Below are 13,868 nucleotides of genomic sequence, written 5' to 3' on the forward strand. Positions count from 1 at the left end.
TTTATTAGTAAAGAAAGGACATAGGCCCAAAACTACACATGAAAACTTTACCATATTACAAAATGAATGTCTGAACACATTAAAGAACAACAGTAACAATAACAGTATTACTAACAATAACAAAAACATTAAAATGTTCACAATCTGGCAATCAATGGTGGTTACATTTTGTGTGTTCTCATGCACATGTTGGACAATACGTGGTGGTTGTTGCATGTGCCTTGCAAATATATGCACTGCATTTATGGCACATACTGCTCGTTTTGACATCTCCTGGTGCGCACAGATTGCACCTCTTCCTTTTGTCTCTTCTGTCTCTGGCGGCCGTAGATCTTGCTTCTGGCCCTTGTATATCTCTCACCAATCCAGCAGAGGATGGTGTTGCAGGAAGGTGTAGGCGCCTTTGAATGAGGGGTGCCACCATGGCTTTCCCCATTCTTCTAGGAATAGTCTCTTCTTGAAGAATTTCCCATGCTTTTTTAAATTAATGTTTTTATTTCACCTTTATTTAACCAGGTAGGCTAGATGAGAACAAGTTCTCATTTGCAACTGCGACCTGGCCAAGATAAAGCAAAGCAGTTCGACACATACAAAAACACAGAGTTACACATGGAATAAACAAACATACAATCAATAATACAGTAGAAAAGTATATATACAGCATGTGCAAATGAGGTAGGATAAGGGAGGTAAGGCAATAAATAGGCCATGGTGGCGAAGTAATTACAATATAGCAATTAAACACTGGAATGGTAGAATGTGCAGAAGATGAATGTGCAAGAAGAGATACTGGGGTGCAAAGGAGCAAGATAAATAAATACAGTATGGGGATGAGGTAGATTGGATGGGCTATTTACAGATGGGATATGTACAGGTGCAGTGATCTGTGAGCTGCTCTGACAGCTGGTGCTTATAGCTAGTGAGGGAGGTAAGAGTCTCCAGCTTTAGTGGTTTATGCAGTTTGTGGCGGCCAAAGGAAGAATTGGCTTTGGGGATGACCAGTGAGATATACCTGCTGGAGTGCGTACTACGGGTGGGTGCTGCTATGGTGACCAGTGAGCTGAGGTAAGGCGGGGCTTTACCTAGCAGAGACTTGTAGATGACCTGGAGCCAGTGGGTTTGGCGACGAGTATGAAGCGAGGGCCAGCCAACGAGAGCTTACAGGTCACAGTGGTGGAAGTATATGGGGCTTTGGTGACAAAACGGATGGCACTGTGATAGACTGCATCCAATTTGTTGAGTAGAGTGTTTCCAGCCTGGATTCACCTCCATCCACACCACAAACGTGTTGTAGGTCGACACATCTAGGATGTTGAAGAACACCACCATGGGCCAACGTGCCATCATCCTCTTACAAGAGTATGTGCCAGTAACCTGCAAAAGTGCAACAATCAGTAAATAAAATAATGAGTATATACAAGTGATACTTCATGTCTTGCATAGTAATGTGAAAAATTGCATCAAAGCGTATATTTACATGTTCAAATGAATAGAATTGACTCCATATTGTTCACAAATTCAATGAGCATTTCACCAAATAACAACCTCTTATTTTTATGGTGTAGATAAAACAATCTGGTAATAGAAAAAAAGTACATGAGACTTGAAAGATAAAAAGTAACATACCTTATCAAGGTTGTCAACTCCCCCTTTGTTCCTGTTGTAATCCAGGACAGCATTGGGCTTCTTGTCCTCCCTGGTACTCACAGCGGCATCCCTGTGCAGAGTTGTCATCAGGAGCACATTCTTCTTTTTCTTCGGGAAGTAGGACACAAGAGTGTGTGTATCGGTGAAGACAAATTTAGAGGAAAAATGATCTCTGTCCTTGGTAATGAGTAAGGCAGGAGGAAACTCAGGCTTGTTCCTTCTGACCGTCCCCACCGTGGTCATTTTTTTTAGAGCAGCTCCTGACCAAGCGCATATGAGGTGAAGAAATTGTCACATGTTATGTTGTGCCCCTGGAGACCTGCAGTCATTTCCAGGACCACCCGCTTCCCCTGGTTCCTTTCGGGAACACCGTCAGCAGTTTCCGGTGTAAACCTGCATGTTCCAGGCATAACTTGTCCTGGCATCACATGCTGCCCATATCTTTATTCCATATGTAGACGGTTTGCTTGGCATGTACTGTTTGAATGGGCAGCGTCCCCTAAAAGCGACCAGATGCTCATCCACTGCGATGTCTGGACTTGGGTTATACATGAGTGGCAGGCGTTCCACCCACTTGTGCCAAACCTCTTTGATCGCTGCCAGCTTGTCTTGTTGACGGCGGCCTGGTCTTGTATCACGGTTGTCAAAGCGAATCACTCGTGACAACACGTGAAATGTCTGGAGTGACATAGTGGCACGAAAAATTGCCCGACCAGACTCTGCATCCCACCAGCCAAAATCAATAGACCCACATTTGCTTGGACTTCAGTCCGGTCTACCTCCTGCCAGTTGTCTTTGTAAACGCGACTCCCCTCCAAATTGGTCATGTTTATCACTATAGTTTCGATTGACTCTGTCAGGAACAGTTCGAAGCAGGATTTTATGTCATCAACCCGGGATATGGCATATCTCGTTGGCCCTGGTGTCATCCTGATAACATTTTCAGCCGACAGCTGACCTCTCCTCTCAGGTGGGGATGAAGACCAGGACAAATTCCCATTCTTTGACTGGAATGTAACAACAGCCTCAGCAGGTCCCTCTTCCTCATCACTGGATTGTTCCACATCGATTGTCTCTTGGTCTGGATCATATTCTGTGTTGTCTTCAACTTCAGACACTTCCTCCTCTAATGCATCTTCACTGTCAGGTTCCTGGCCTCTATCCTCCTCACCAGTGTCAGGATCAAAGAGATGATCAAGAGCCTCACATACAGTATATCGTTTGGTCATTGTGCTGCCACAGAATGAATTGTGAGCAAGGCCTCAAAAAAGCTTTAAATACCAGAGCTGCGAGAAAAGTTCTACATATTATTGAAACAATGTTGTGGGAAACACAAGGGGAAACATTGTATTGGGGAAAGGTTCCTGTGTGGGTTTGCAATGGAAGCCAAGAAGGTGAGTGAGGTGTGTGTGTGTGTGTGTGTGTGTGTGTGTGTGTGTGTGTGTGTGTGTGTGTGTGTGTGTGTGTGTGTGTGTGTGTGTGTGTGTGTGTGTGTGTGTGTGTGTGTGTGTGTGTGTGTGTGTGTGTGCTCAAACACACATGCATGTGGGGGTCTGGAATAGGAAGTGTGTCCATCTGATAAATGGGCATGTGCCTGAACTCAATTTTATACACTAATTGTAGTCTCACCCATTCATTTCTAATGAGCGGTCATTTTTGACCGGGAACACCACAGGTGTACAAAAGATAACTAAAACATCCAACATTTAATGAAAATCATCAAAATGTATTTTGTGTGTTCAGATGCCCTGTGTGGACAAAGTCATGGAACCTTATGACAATCAGATTAAATGAACTACATTTTTCAGAGAGAAAACTTGTAAATCGGTCCAATTCAACCGGACCACAACAGGAGGGTTAACGAATCAAATATATTCTATATTTGAGATTCTTCAAAGCAGCCATCCTTTGCCTTGATGACAGCTTTGCACACTATTGGCATTCTCTCAACCAGCTTCATGAGGTAGTCACCTGGAATGCATTTCAATTAACAAGTGTGCCTTCTTAAAAGTTCATTTGTTTGATGCGTTTGAGCTAATCACTTGTGATGTGACAAGGTAGGGGTGGTATGCAGAAGATAGCCCTATTTGATGAAAGACCAAGTCCATATTATGGCAAGAACAGCTCAAATAAGCAAAGAGAAACGACAGTCCATCATTACTTTAAGACATGAAGGTCAGTCAATGCGGAAAATTTCAAGAACTTTTAAAGTTTTTGTGTGCAGTCGCAAAAACCATCAAGCGCTATGATGAAACTGTCTTTCATGAGGACCGCCAGAGGAAAGGAAGACCCAGAGTTACCTCTGCTGCAGAGGATAAGTTCATTACATTTACCAGCCTCAGAAATTGCAGCCCAAATAAATCACAGAGTTCAAGTAACAGACACATCTCAACATCAACTGTTCAGAGGAGACTGCGTGAATCAAGCCTTCATGGTTGAATAGCTGTAAAGAAACCACTACTAAAGGACATCAATAATAATAAGAGACTTGCTTGGGCCAAGAAACACGAGCAATGGACATCAGACTGGTGGAAATTTGTCCTTTGGTCTGATGAGTCCAAATTTGAGATTTTTGGTTCCAACCACCGTGTGTTTGTGAGACGCAGAGTAGGTGAACGGATAATCTCTGTATGTGTGGTTCCCACCGTGAAGCATGGAGGAGGAGGTGTGATGGTTGGGGGTGATTTAATGGTGACACTGTGATTTATTTAGAATTCAAGGCACACTTAACGAATATGGCTAACGCAGCGATACGCCATCCCATCTGGTTTGCGTTTAGTGGGACTATCATTTGCTTTTCAACAGGACAATGATCCAACACACCTCCAGGCTGTGTAAGGGCTATTTGACCAAGGAAGAGAGTGATGGAGTGCTGCATCAGATGACCTGGCCTCCACAATCACCTGACCCCAACCCAATTGAGATGGTTTGGGATGAGTTGGACCGCAGAGTGATTGAAAAGCAGCCAACAAGTGCTCAGCATATGTGGGAACTCATTCAAGACTGTTGGAAAAGTATTCCAGGTGAAGCTGGTTGAGAATATGCCAAGAGTGTGCAAAGCTGTCATCAAGGAAAAGGGTGGCTACTTTGAAGAATGACTGGGAATACAGATATGCATCTGTTGGTCACAGATACCTTAAAAAAAGAAGGTAGGGGAGTGGATCAGAAAATCAGTCAGTATCTGGTGTGGCCACCATTTGCCTCATGCAGCATGATATATCTCCTTCGCATAGAGTTGATCGGGCTGTTGATTGTGGAAGGTTGTCCCACTCCTCTTCATTGGCTGTGCGAAGTTGCTGGATATTGTCGGGAACTGGAACACGCTGTCGTACACGTCGACCCAGAGCATCCCAAACATACTCAATGGGTGTCATGTCTGGTGAGTTTGCAGGCCATGGAAGAACTAGACATGTTCAGCTTCGAGGAATTGTGTACAGATGAATGCGACATGGGGCCGTGCATTATCATGCTGAAACATGAGGTGATGGAGGAGGATGAATGGCACAACAATGGGCCTCAGGATGTTGTCACAGTATCTCTATGCATTCAAATTGCCAATCGATAAAATGCAATTGTGTTTGTTGTCCAAAGCGTGTGCCTGCCCATTCCATAACCCACCCGCCACCATGGGGCACTCTGTTCACAATGTTAATATCAGCAAACCGCACACCCACACAACGCCAAACACGTGGTCTGCGGTTGTGAGGCTGGTTAGACGTACTGCCAAATTATCTAAAACGACGTAGAGAAATTAACATTCAATTGGTGGACATTCCTGAAGTCACCATGCCAATTGTACGCTCCCTCAAAACTTGAGACATCGTGGCATTGTGCTATGTGACAAAACTGCACATTTGAGTGGCCTTTTATTGTCCCCAGCACAAGGTGCACCTGTGTAATGATCATGCTGTTTAATCAGCTTCTTGATATGGCACACCTGTCAGGTGAATGGATTATCTTGGCAGAGAGGGAAATGCTCACTAACAGGGAAGTAAACACAGTTGTGCACATCATTTGATAGAAATAAGCTTTTTGTGCATATGGAACATTTTTGTTATCTTTTATTTCAGCTCATGAAACATGGGACCAATACTCTACATTTTGCATCTAGTACAGTATTTAGAACAGGGTTCCCGAATTTGACTATAAGAACACCAGCAAAATCAGCAACAACTGATTAACATTTTTGAGATTGTTTCCAAAGTATTTCCACACGTAAGAGATATACTGTATGTGATCATATACAAATGTAAGCAAGGTTTGAAATTATTATGTTTTAGTCAAAGTCAATTTACAGTCTAGAAATTATTTGTAATTATGTTCTGGCCCCCTGACCATCCGTTCAAGAAAAAATAATTATTCAACTGAATCTAGTTGCTGATCCCTGTTTTAGACCATAGTAGACTTTTTTCTTGTAGTTGGGCGTGGATAGACCAACCTTCTAATGCGTTAATTCATTAATGTGGAAGTGGCATTCCACCATTTCTTGTCATCATGAAACATGTTCTGTTTTAATCATATTCTGTCAAGCTAACCTCTAGTCACCCTCCTAGGCCTCCTGAGCGGCGCAGTGGTCTAAGCCACTGCATCGCAGTGCTAGCTGTGCCACTAGAGATTCTGGGTTCGAGTCCAGGAGACCCATGGGGCGGCGTACAATTGGCCTATCGTTATCCAGGTTAGGGGAGGGTTTGGCCGGCAGCGATGTCCTTGTTCCATCGCGCACTAGCAACTCTTGTGGCCGGCAGGGCGCAGTGCAAACTGACACGGCTGCCAGGTGTACAGTGTTTCCTCTGACACATTAGTCCAGGTTAAGTGGGCATTGTGTCAAGAAGCAGTGCAACTTGGTTGGGTTATGTTTCGGAGGATGCACGACATTCGACCTTTGCCTCTCCCGAGTCCATATGGGAGTTGCAGTGATGAGAAAAGACTGTAACTACCAATTGGATACCACAATATTTTTTATAAGCACACACAGCTCAAAGCTATTTGGGCTTTGGCAATTATTGTTTGTCTGGTAGAAACTAATACAATTTAGCTTGATATCTGGCCAGACAATTACACAGCAAACATAATTATCAGTGGCAGGTATCAGTGTTTACAGCTAACGCTAATTCCTCCAACACACGTCCAATAGCCTCCATCTGCCTGAGGGATCAATAGAGAAAAACAACAGGATTACTACTTTCCCTGGCTGGGACGGAGCAGAGCAGCTAGATGGGCAGTACGCTCGGGGAAGGGGGCATTCCAGAGAAACACAGCTAGCTGTGAGTGTGGCTAAAAACAGACTAGTGGGGCATTTTTCACTGAAGTTCCTAGTGAAAGAAGGGTTTAAATACAAGGCTTCGCGTTGAGGTGTGCTTCACAACACATGTGGAGGGAACTCCGGAGGCGGGGGACCAGAGATCTCTCTATCATGACTCACCGGGGCTTTCAAGGTGTGGGACGACCCACACACACACTGCACCTCCCCTTGAGGTATGTTGGGCTCTGCTCTGCTCACAGTCAATGTCCAGAGTAACTCCACAATAACTTCAGACAACTTTTGAAAACAAGCATAATGTACCATTCAGTGTTCAGTAAATCCACTCTAGCTGTCCTCCAGTGTATTGATGTTGGATGTCAGTGTGACTCAAATGCCATGGTAACAGTTCATGTTTCGATGTATAATAGTTATGATGACAGAGTCTATTTCATGCTCTAGATATGTCCATAGTACATTCACTCTGCAGATTTTTCAACAGCTAACAAGATGATATATCTGTCAATTTTAGCTGCAATGATGATGTTTACAAATATGACTGCAAGGCAACAAATCTCTTTTCACTGTGTGTACAAGGTTTGGGTACATGAAATAATGTGGTGATATTGTTACATTAGATGATAAATGGCCCAGTCTCCATCAATTTCTATTTCTCTCTTTCTCCCCCTCTCTCTCCCTCAGTCACTCCCTCCCTCCCCTTGGAGCTTCAGACATATTTTCTACAATGCCACAAGTCGCTAACACATCCCTGTGGTTTTCATCAAGCCATTAAAATCATGTCAACACTCACCTTCCCTACACTAAATAACAGAACATGAGCCGTGGGCAAGTCTATGCCAGTGTAGTTACAATGTGACTTATAGTTAGAATTAGAGACCAGAGTTTTTCCTGAACAGAGTTTTTCCTAGGTTTTTCCTGGTCAAGTTACATGGTCATGAGAAATTCCTGGGCCAACTCAAAGCAGCCAGATGGTTCTACATAATTAAACAATCCAAAAGCAAGGCATATCAAACAAACTGATAGTTAAGTGAAATGTCTCTGGCACAACCAATGTCCCCTGGTATTTCTGCAGACCCGTGGTACAGCCCTAGTAAAGGGAAATGCCATGTGAAATGTTATCAGTGTTTCTCCCTCCAGGGTCGACACAGACGCACGGCCAGAGCTCTGCCCCACATGGTGACGTCTATCTGGGGAGAGAGAGGTCCCCTCAGGCTTTCTCCAAAACCCTGGTGAGGACTGACAGACAGAGCTAGACACACACAGACAGGCACACGCACACACAGAAGCAGAGAAGCCTTTAGAACAGGAAGGACATTCAACAAGAGAAGTTCAATTCTCAACAAGGGCAATCAAGAATCCCAGGAAACGGAAAGAAAATAAAAATAGAGCATAGATGGAGTTATCCATTCATTCACTTCTCTGAATTGTTTTATTGGGATAGGCTACTCTAGCATGTAGTCCTCTCCTGTAGACTGGTTTTTGGGTAAAGAAGATATTTGAAGAGGAAACACAGCTTTACTGGGATACTCAAGAACTGTCATCTAACCATCCTTTCTTTAAAAATACTGTTCGGCCTGCTGATGTCATTGCTATACAAAAACACACAACTTTTACATAACCCTAATTATAACACATTGCTCTGAATGGATCGCCTCTAGACCGGGCGGTCAGTTACAATGCTGAGTTTCTCCTCCTAGAACTTCATGACATCCATTGTGCATTTGGCCACTCTCAGTGCTGGACTGAAAAGCTTTGGTTGCTCCCTGTGTGGAGTGGACTGACATAAGGCTAAAGCAGAGGGCAGTGGAAATGAGTGAGACATGTGAAGGGTAGCCGGGAGGGAAATGGGGTTAGAACTGTCAAGGGCACTGCTTTTGAGTCACTCTGACAACTCAGTTGATGCAAATCAATCAATAAATAGTTTCCGATAATAGACCGGCTGACTCCACTTAGCCTGCAATTGAGCTGAGAGGAGGAAGCACAGCTGTTTCCATGGCAACTCTCCCACCCAGCCCCAGCAAAGCACAAGTATACATCCGGAGGTTCTGTTAGTCACTCTACTTTACTGGCTCATCAAACATGGCCAAATCAATTGATGAACACAGATAGATTATTCCCCTTTCCTTTCAGTATGTGTTTACCAGAACAGACTGAATTGAAATAGGATTGACACCTGCTATTGACAAATTTACACACATATTTCTCTTGCCAAATATGATCCACCCTGAATAAGATGAGGACTGGACCTTTACTGTTGACCATGTGAGCAGACAATGCTTGGTTTAAATGTTTGTCTGTGTTAAACGTTTAGGCCAAGCTACACATCCCGGTGGATATCCGCTGTTTGGCTAACCAGGCGGATGACATGGGAATAATGCTCCCAAAGAGGGTTTAGGCACAAGGGGGTGGGGGGTATTATCCAGAGGGACAGGAAGAGTTAGTTGGTGATTGGTCAACAGTACTGCTATTAATAGGAGTGGGAATTATTAACAGGATTCTTCAATGAAGTGTTTGTTGTCGTTCAACGAGAGATAACTAGTTATCATGCAGATTTTTCCACTTGAGAAATACCGCACCAAACATCTTAGTTAGATGTCAAATTGCGCAACTACGACCACGTTGGCAAAAACATCAAAAGGAATGACAGATTTCTTGATTAATTTTAGATTAATTCAGACTATTTTGAGGAAGTATACTGGCTATATTGTTACCCCATCTAAAGAGAGACAAGCATTACTTTTGCTGTTTTTTAAGGGAGTATGCGAGGCACAGGTCTTTTAGGGGAGTATACGAGGCACAGATGTTCACTTCGCCTAGCCGAGTTCTGCCAGGAGTATACCAAACCTAGTATGCAGGTGCCTTTATAAAGACTCTTCTCCTCTTGGATGAGTCTACCTTGTTGTTGTCACACACTGACGTTCTCACTGCTCACCTGCGTAAATATTTGGCTGTTACTCCACAGTCTGAACCCCTAATCCATGCTGACAGATTGATGCTCAGAGGAAGGTAACTCTGAGACAAACAGGGTTACTCAACAGACAGCGGTTTGTCAGGATGACTCCCTATCTGTATGCGTGTCTGTGTATAGAATTACCTTGTTGTTTAACTCACGGTTTGGATAAATCAGTGCCGTCACGTGTGTGAGTAGTTATTTGCGTGTGAGTGCATGTGTTCAGCATGTGCATTCATCTCTGGATTAGATATATGCCTGTGAACACTGTAATGACGAGATATACAGTGCCTTTAGAAAGTATTCACACCCCTTGATTTATCCCACATTTTGTTGTGTTACAACCGGAATTAAAAATGGATTAAATCGATTTTTTTTCTCACCCACCTACACACAATACCCATAATTATGAAGTGAAAACCTGTTTTTAGAACTTTTGCTAATTTATTAAAAATGAATACAGAAAAATTATTTGACTTCGTCTTGGGCCTAACAACAACCGTGCCAATATATCCTCCAAACACCGGCTTCTCGGGCATTATCACGTAATTATACAATGGGTGGGTCTAATCTTTGATGCTGATTGGTTAAAACCTAAGTCTATGACGTTAAAATGCTTATTTGCTCTGTTCCATCTGACTGTGCAATCCACTGTCTCATCAGCCTAGCCAGGCAAGTGATAAACTTGATCTCCACTATAAAAAGCATTTAGACATTTATTTTAGACTAACATTTCCTTTTCAACAGCGGAGATTTGTTTAAACCTTGTTGTCTGTCTCCGACATTTGCAACATTATTTCAATTATCAAATTCGATCTCCTGCTGTCCCATAGTAATGAACGTGTCGAGAGTCGAGACAGACAGCGTTTCTCAGCCAGTCGAAATCATGAATCAGCTGGCATCATTTTATGGATATATACAACAACAAAAAAACATGTAATCAACGTAAAACGAAACGCAGCTAATTTGCAGTCTTTCCAGCTCCAGTTTGAAGTGATTGTGTTACTGTAGCTGTGTTGTTGGCTAGAACAAGTGTCCTGACGAGTGAGCACATTTTCTATGCCAAGCGAAATCGCTCCTCATTGGCTCATGTTATGGATGTATCCAAATAAATCTCACTAGAAAACAGCTTAAGCAAATGGAAATGCAGCTACTTTGCTGTTATTCTGGCTGACTGTAAGTTAGCCGTAGTTGGCTAGCTAGCAAGCAAGGGATAAGAACGTTGCCTGCCAGTATGGCAATGGAACATTTAGAACAAACGACTGGGTCACATCCATAGATACAGAACAAAATGAATGAACAAAATAGTATGAATCAATTACTCAAAATAACTTTTTTAATGAAAATATGTCAATCATTATTTGAATATGTTGGTAACTCGTCCCGGGCCTAACAACACCCATGCCAATATATCCTCCAAACACTGGCTTCTCGGGCATTATCACTTAATTAGAGTAACCTTTGGCAGCAATGCTGGTGTCTGCTGTGAGTCTGCACACCTGGATTGTAAGATATTTGCACATTATTCTTTAAAAAATTCTTAAAGCGCTGTCAAGTTGGTTGTTGATCATTGCTCGAAAACATAGATTTTCAAGCCAATCTAAGTCAAAACTGTAACTAGGCCACTCAGGAACACTTAATGTCATCTTGGTAAGCAACTCCAGTGTATATTTGGCCTTGTGTTTTAGGTTATTGTCCTGCTGAAAGGTGAATTTGTCTCCCAGTGTCTGTTGGAAAGAAGACTGAACCAGGTTTTCCTCTGGGATTTTTCCTGTGCTTAACTCTATACCATTTATTTTTATCCTAAAAAACTCCCTAGTCCTTGCCGATGACAAGCATACCCATAACATGATGCAACCACCACCACATTTGAAAATGTGCCTTCTTCTTTTCACTCTGTCAATTAGGTTAGTATTGTGGAGTAACTGCACCGTTGTTGATCTATTCTCAAGTTTTCTCCATTAAACTCTGTAACCGTTTTAAAAGTTATCATTGTCCTAAAGGTGAAATCCATCTTCGGCAACTGAGTTAGGAAGGACAACTGTATCTTTGTAGTGACTTGGTGTATTTGTGCAACATCCATAGTGTAATTAATAACTTCACAATGCTCGAAGGGATATTCAATGTCTATATTTGTATTTTTACCCACATACCAATAGGTGTCCTTGTTTGCGAACCCTTGGAACACCTCCCTGGCTTTCGTGGTTGAATTTCTGCTTGAAATTCAAATCAAATCAACTTTTATTTGTCGCATATTTAGCAGATGTTATTGCGGGTGTAGCGAAATGCTTGTGTTCCTAGCTCCAAACGTGCAGTAATATCTAACAATACACACAAATCTAAAAGTAAAATAATGGAATTAAGAAATATAAATATTACGACGAGCAATGTCGGATATAATGTGTGTATATAGTGTATATAATATGCATATTGTAAATATATACTGTATGTGATAGACATTATGGACATTATGTGGATAGAATATGTAGTATATCTGAAGAATACATGGATAGAATAGTATATGTACAGTAAAAGTTTAATAAGATGGCCTTGACTAGAATACAGTATATACATATGAAATGGTAAAAAACGTTATACAAACATTATTAAAGTGACCAGTGTTCCATGTTTATGTATGTAGGGCAGCAGGGATGAGTAACCGGGTGGTAGCCTGCTAGTGACAGTGACTAAGTTCAGGGCAGGGTACTGGGTGGAGGCTGTCTAGTGAAGGCTATTTAACAGTCTGATGGCCTTGAAATAGAAGCTGTTTTTCAGTTTCTTGGTCCCAGCTTTGATGCACCTGAAGTGGCCTCGCCTTCTGGATGATAGCGGGGTGAACAGACTGTGGCTTGGGTGTCGGAGGTCCCTGATGATCTTCTTGGCCTTCCTGTGACACCGGGTGCTGTAGATGTCTTGAAGGGCAGGCAGTGTGCTCCTGGTGATGCGTTGGGCTGACCGCACCACACTCTGGAGAGTCCTGTGGTTGTAGACTGTGCAGATGTCGTACCAGGCGGTGATACAGCCGGACAGGATGTTCTCAATGGTGCATCTGTAAAAGTTTGTGAGTGTCTTAGGGGCCAAGCCAAATTTCTTCAGCCTCCTGAGGTTGAAGAGGTGCTGTTGCGCTGCAAACTTGATGATTAAGTTGGAGGCGTGTGTGGCCACGCAGTTATGGGTAAACATGGAGTACAGGAGGGGGCTGAGCACGCACCCTTGTGGGGCCCCTGTGTTAAGGAGCAGCGTAGTGGAGGTGTTGTTGCCTATCTTCACCACCTGGGGACGACCTGTCCGGAAGTCCAGGACCCAGTTGCACAGTGTGGGGTTCAGACGCAGGGCCCCAAGCTTAATGATGAGCTTGGAGGGTACTATGGTGTTGAAGGCTGAGCTGTAGTCAATGAACAGCATTCTAATATACACGACATGACCAAAAGTATGTGAACACCTGCTCGTCGAACATCTCATTCCAAAACCATTGGCATTAATATGGAGTTGGTCCCCCCTTTGAGGCTATAACGGCCTCCACTCTTCTGGGAAGGCTTTCCACTAGATGTTGGAACATCGCTGCGGGGACTTGTTTCCATTAAGTATGAGTGAGGTCAGGCACTGATGTTGCGCGATTAGGCATGGATCACAGTCAGCGTCCCAATTCATCCCAAAGGTGTTTGATGGGGTTGAGGTTAGGGCTCTGTGCAGGCCAGTTAAGTTCTTCCCCGCCGATCGACAAACCATTTCTGTATGGACCTCACTTTGTGCACGGGACATTGTCATGCTGAAACAGGAAAGGGCCTTCCCAAACCGTTGCCACAAAGTTGGAAGCACAGAATTGTCTAGAATGTCATTGTATTGTATGCTGTAGCATTAAGATTTCCCTTCACTGGAACTAAGGGGCCTAGCCCGAACCATGAAAAACAGCCCCAGACCATTATTCCTTCTCCACTAAACTTTTCAGTGGGCACTATGTATTCGGGCAGGTAGCGTTCTCCTGGCACCAGCCAAACCCAAATTCGTCTG

The 13,868-nt window shown here is 43.3% G+C and overlaps 1 pseudogene; it reads left to right on the forward strand.

Moving 5' to 3' along the window:
- Positions 1 to 1,309: 1,309 nt before the first annotated feature.
- LOC120051373 overlaps positions 1,310 to 13,868 on the forward strand; it is a 61,663-nt pseudogene continuing 49,104 nt past the window's right edge.

Source organism: Salvelinus namaycush, chromosome 1, assembly GCF_016432855.1.
Source record: "Salvelinus namaycush isolate Seneca chromosome 1, SaNama_1.0, whole genome shotgun sequence".
NCBI classification, from domain to species: domain Eukaryota; kingdom Metazoa; phylum Chordata; class Actinopteri; order Salmoniformes; family Salmonidae; genus Salvelinus; species Salvelinus namaycush.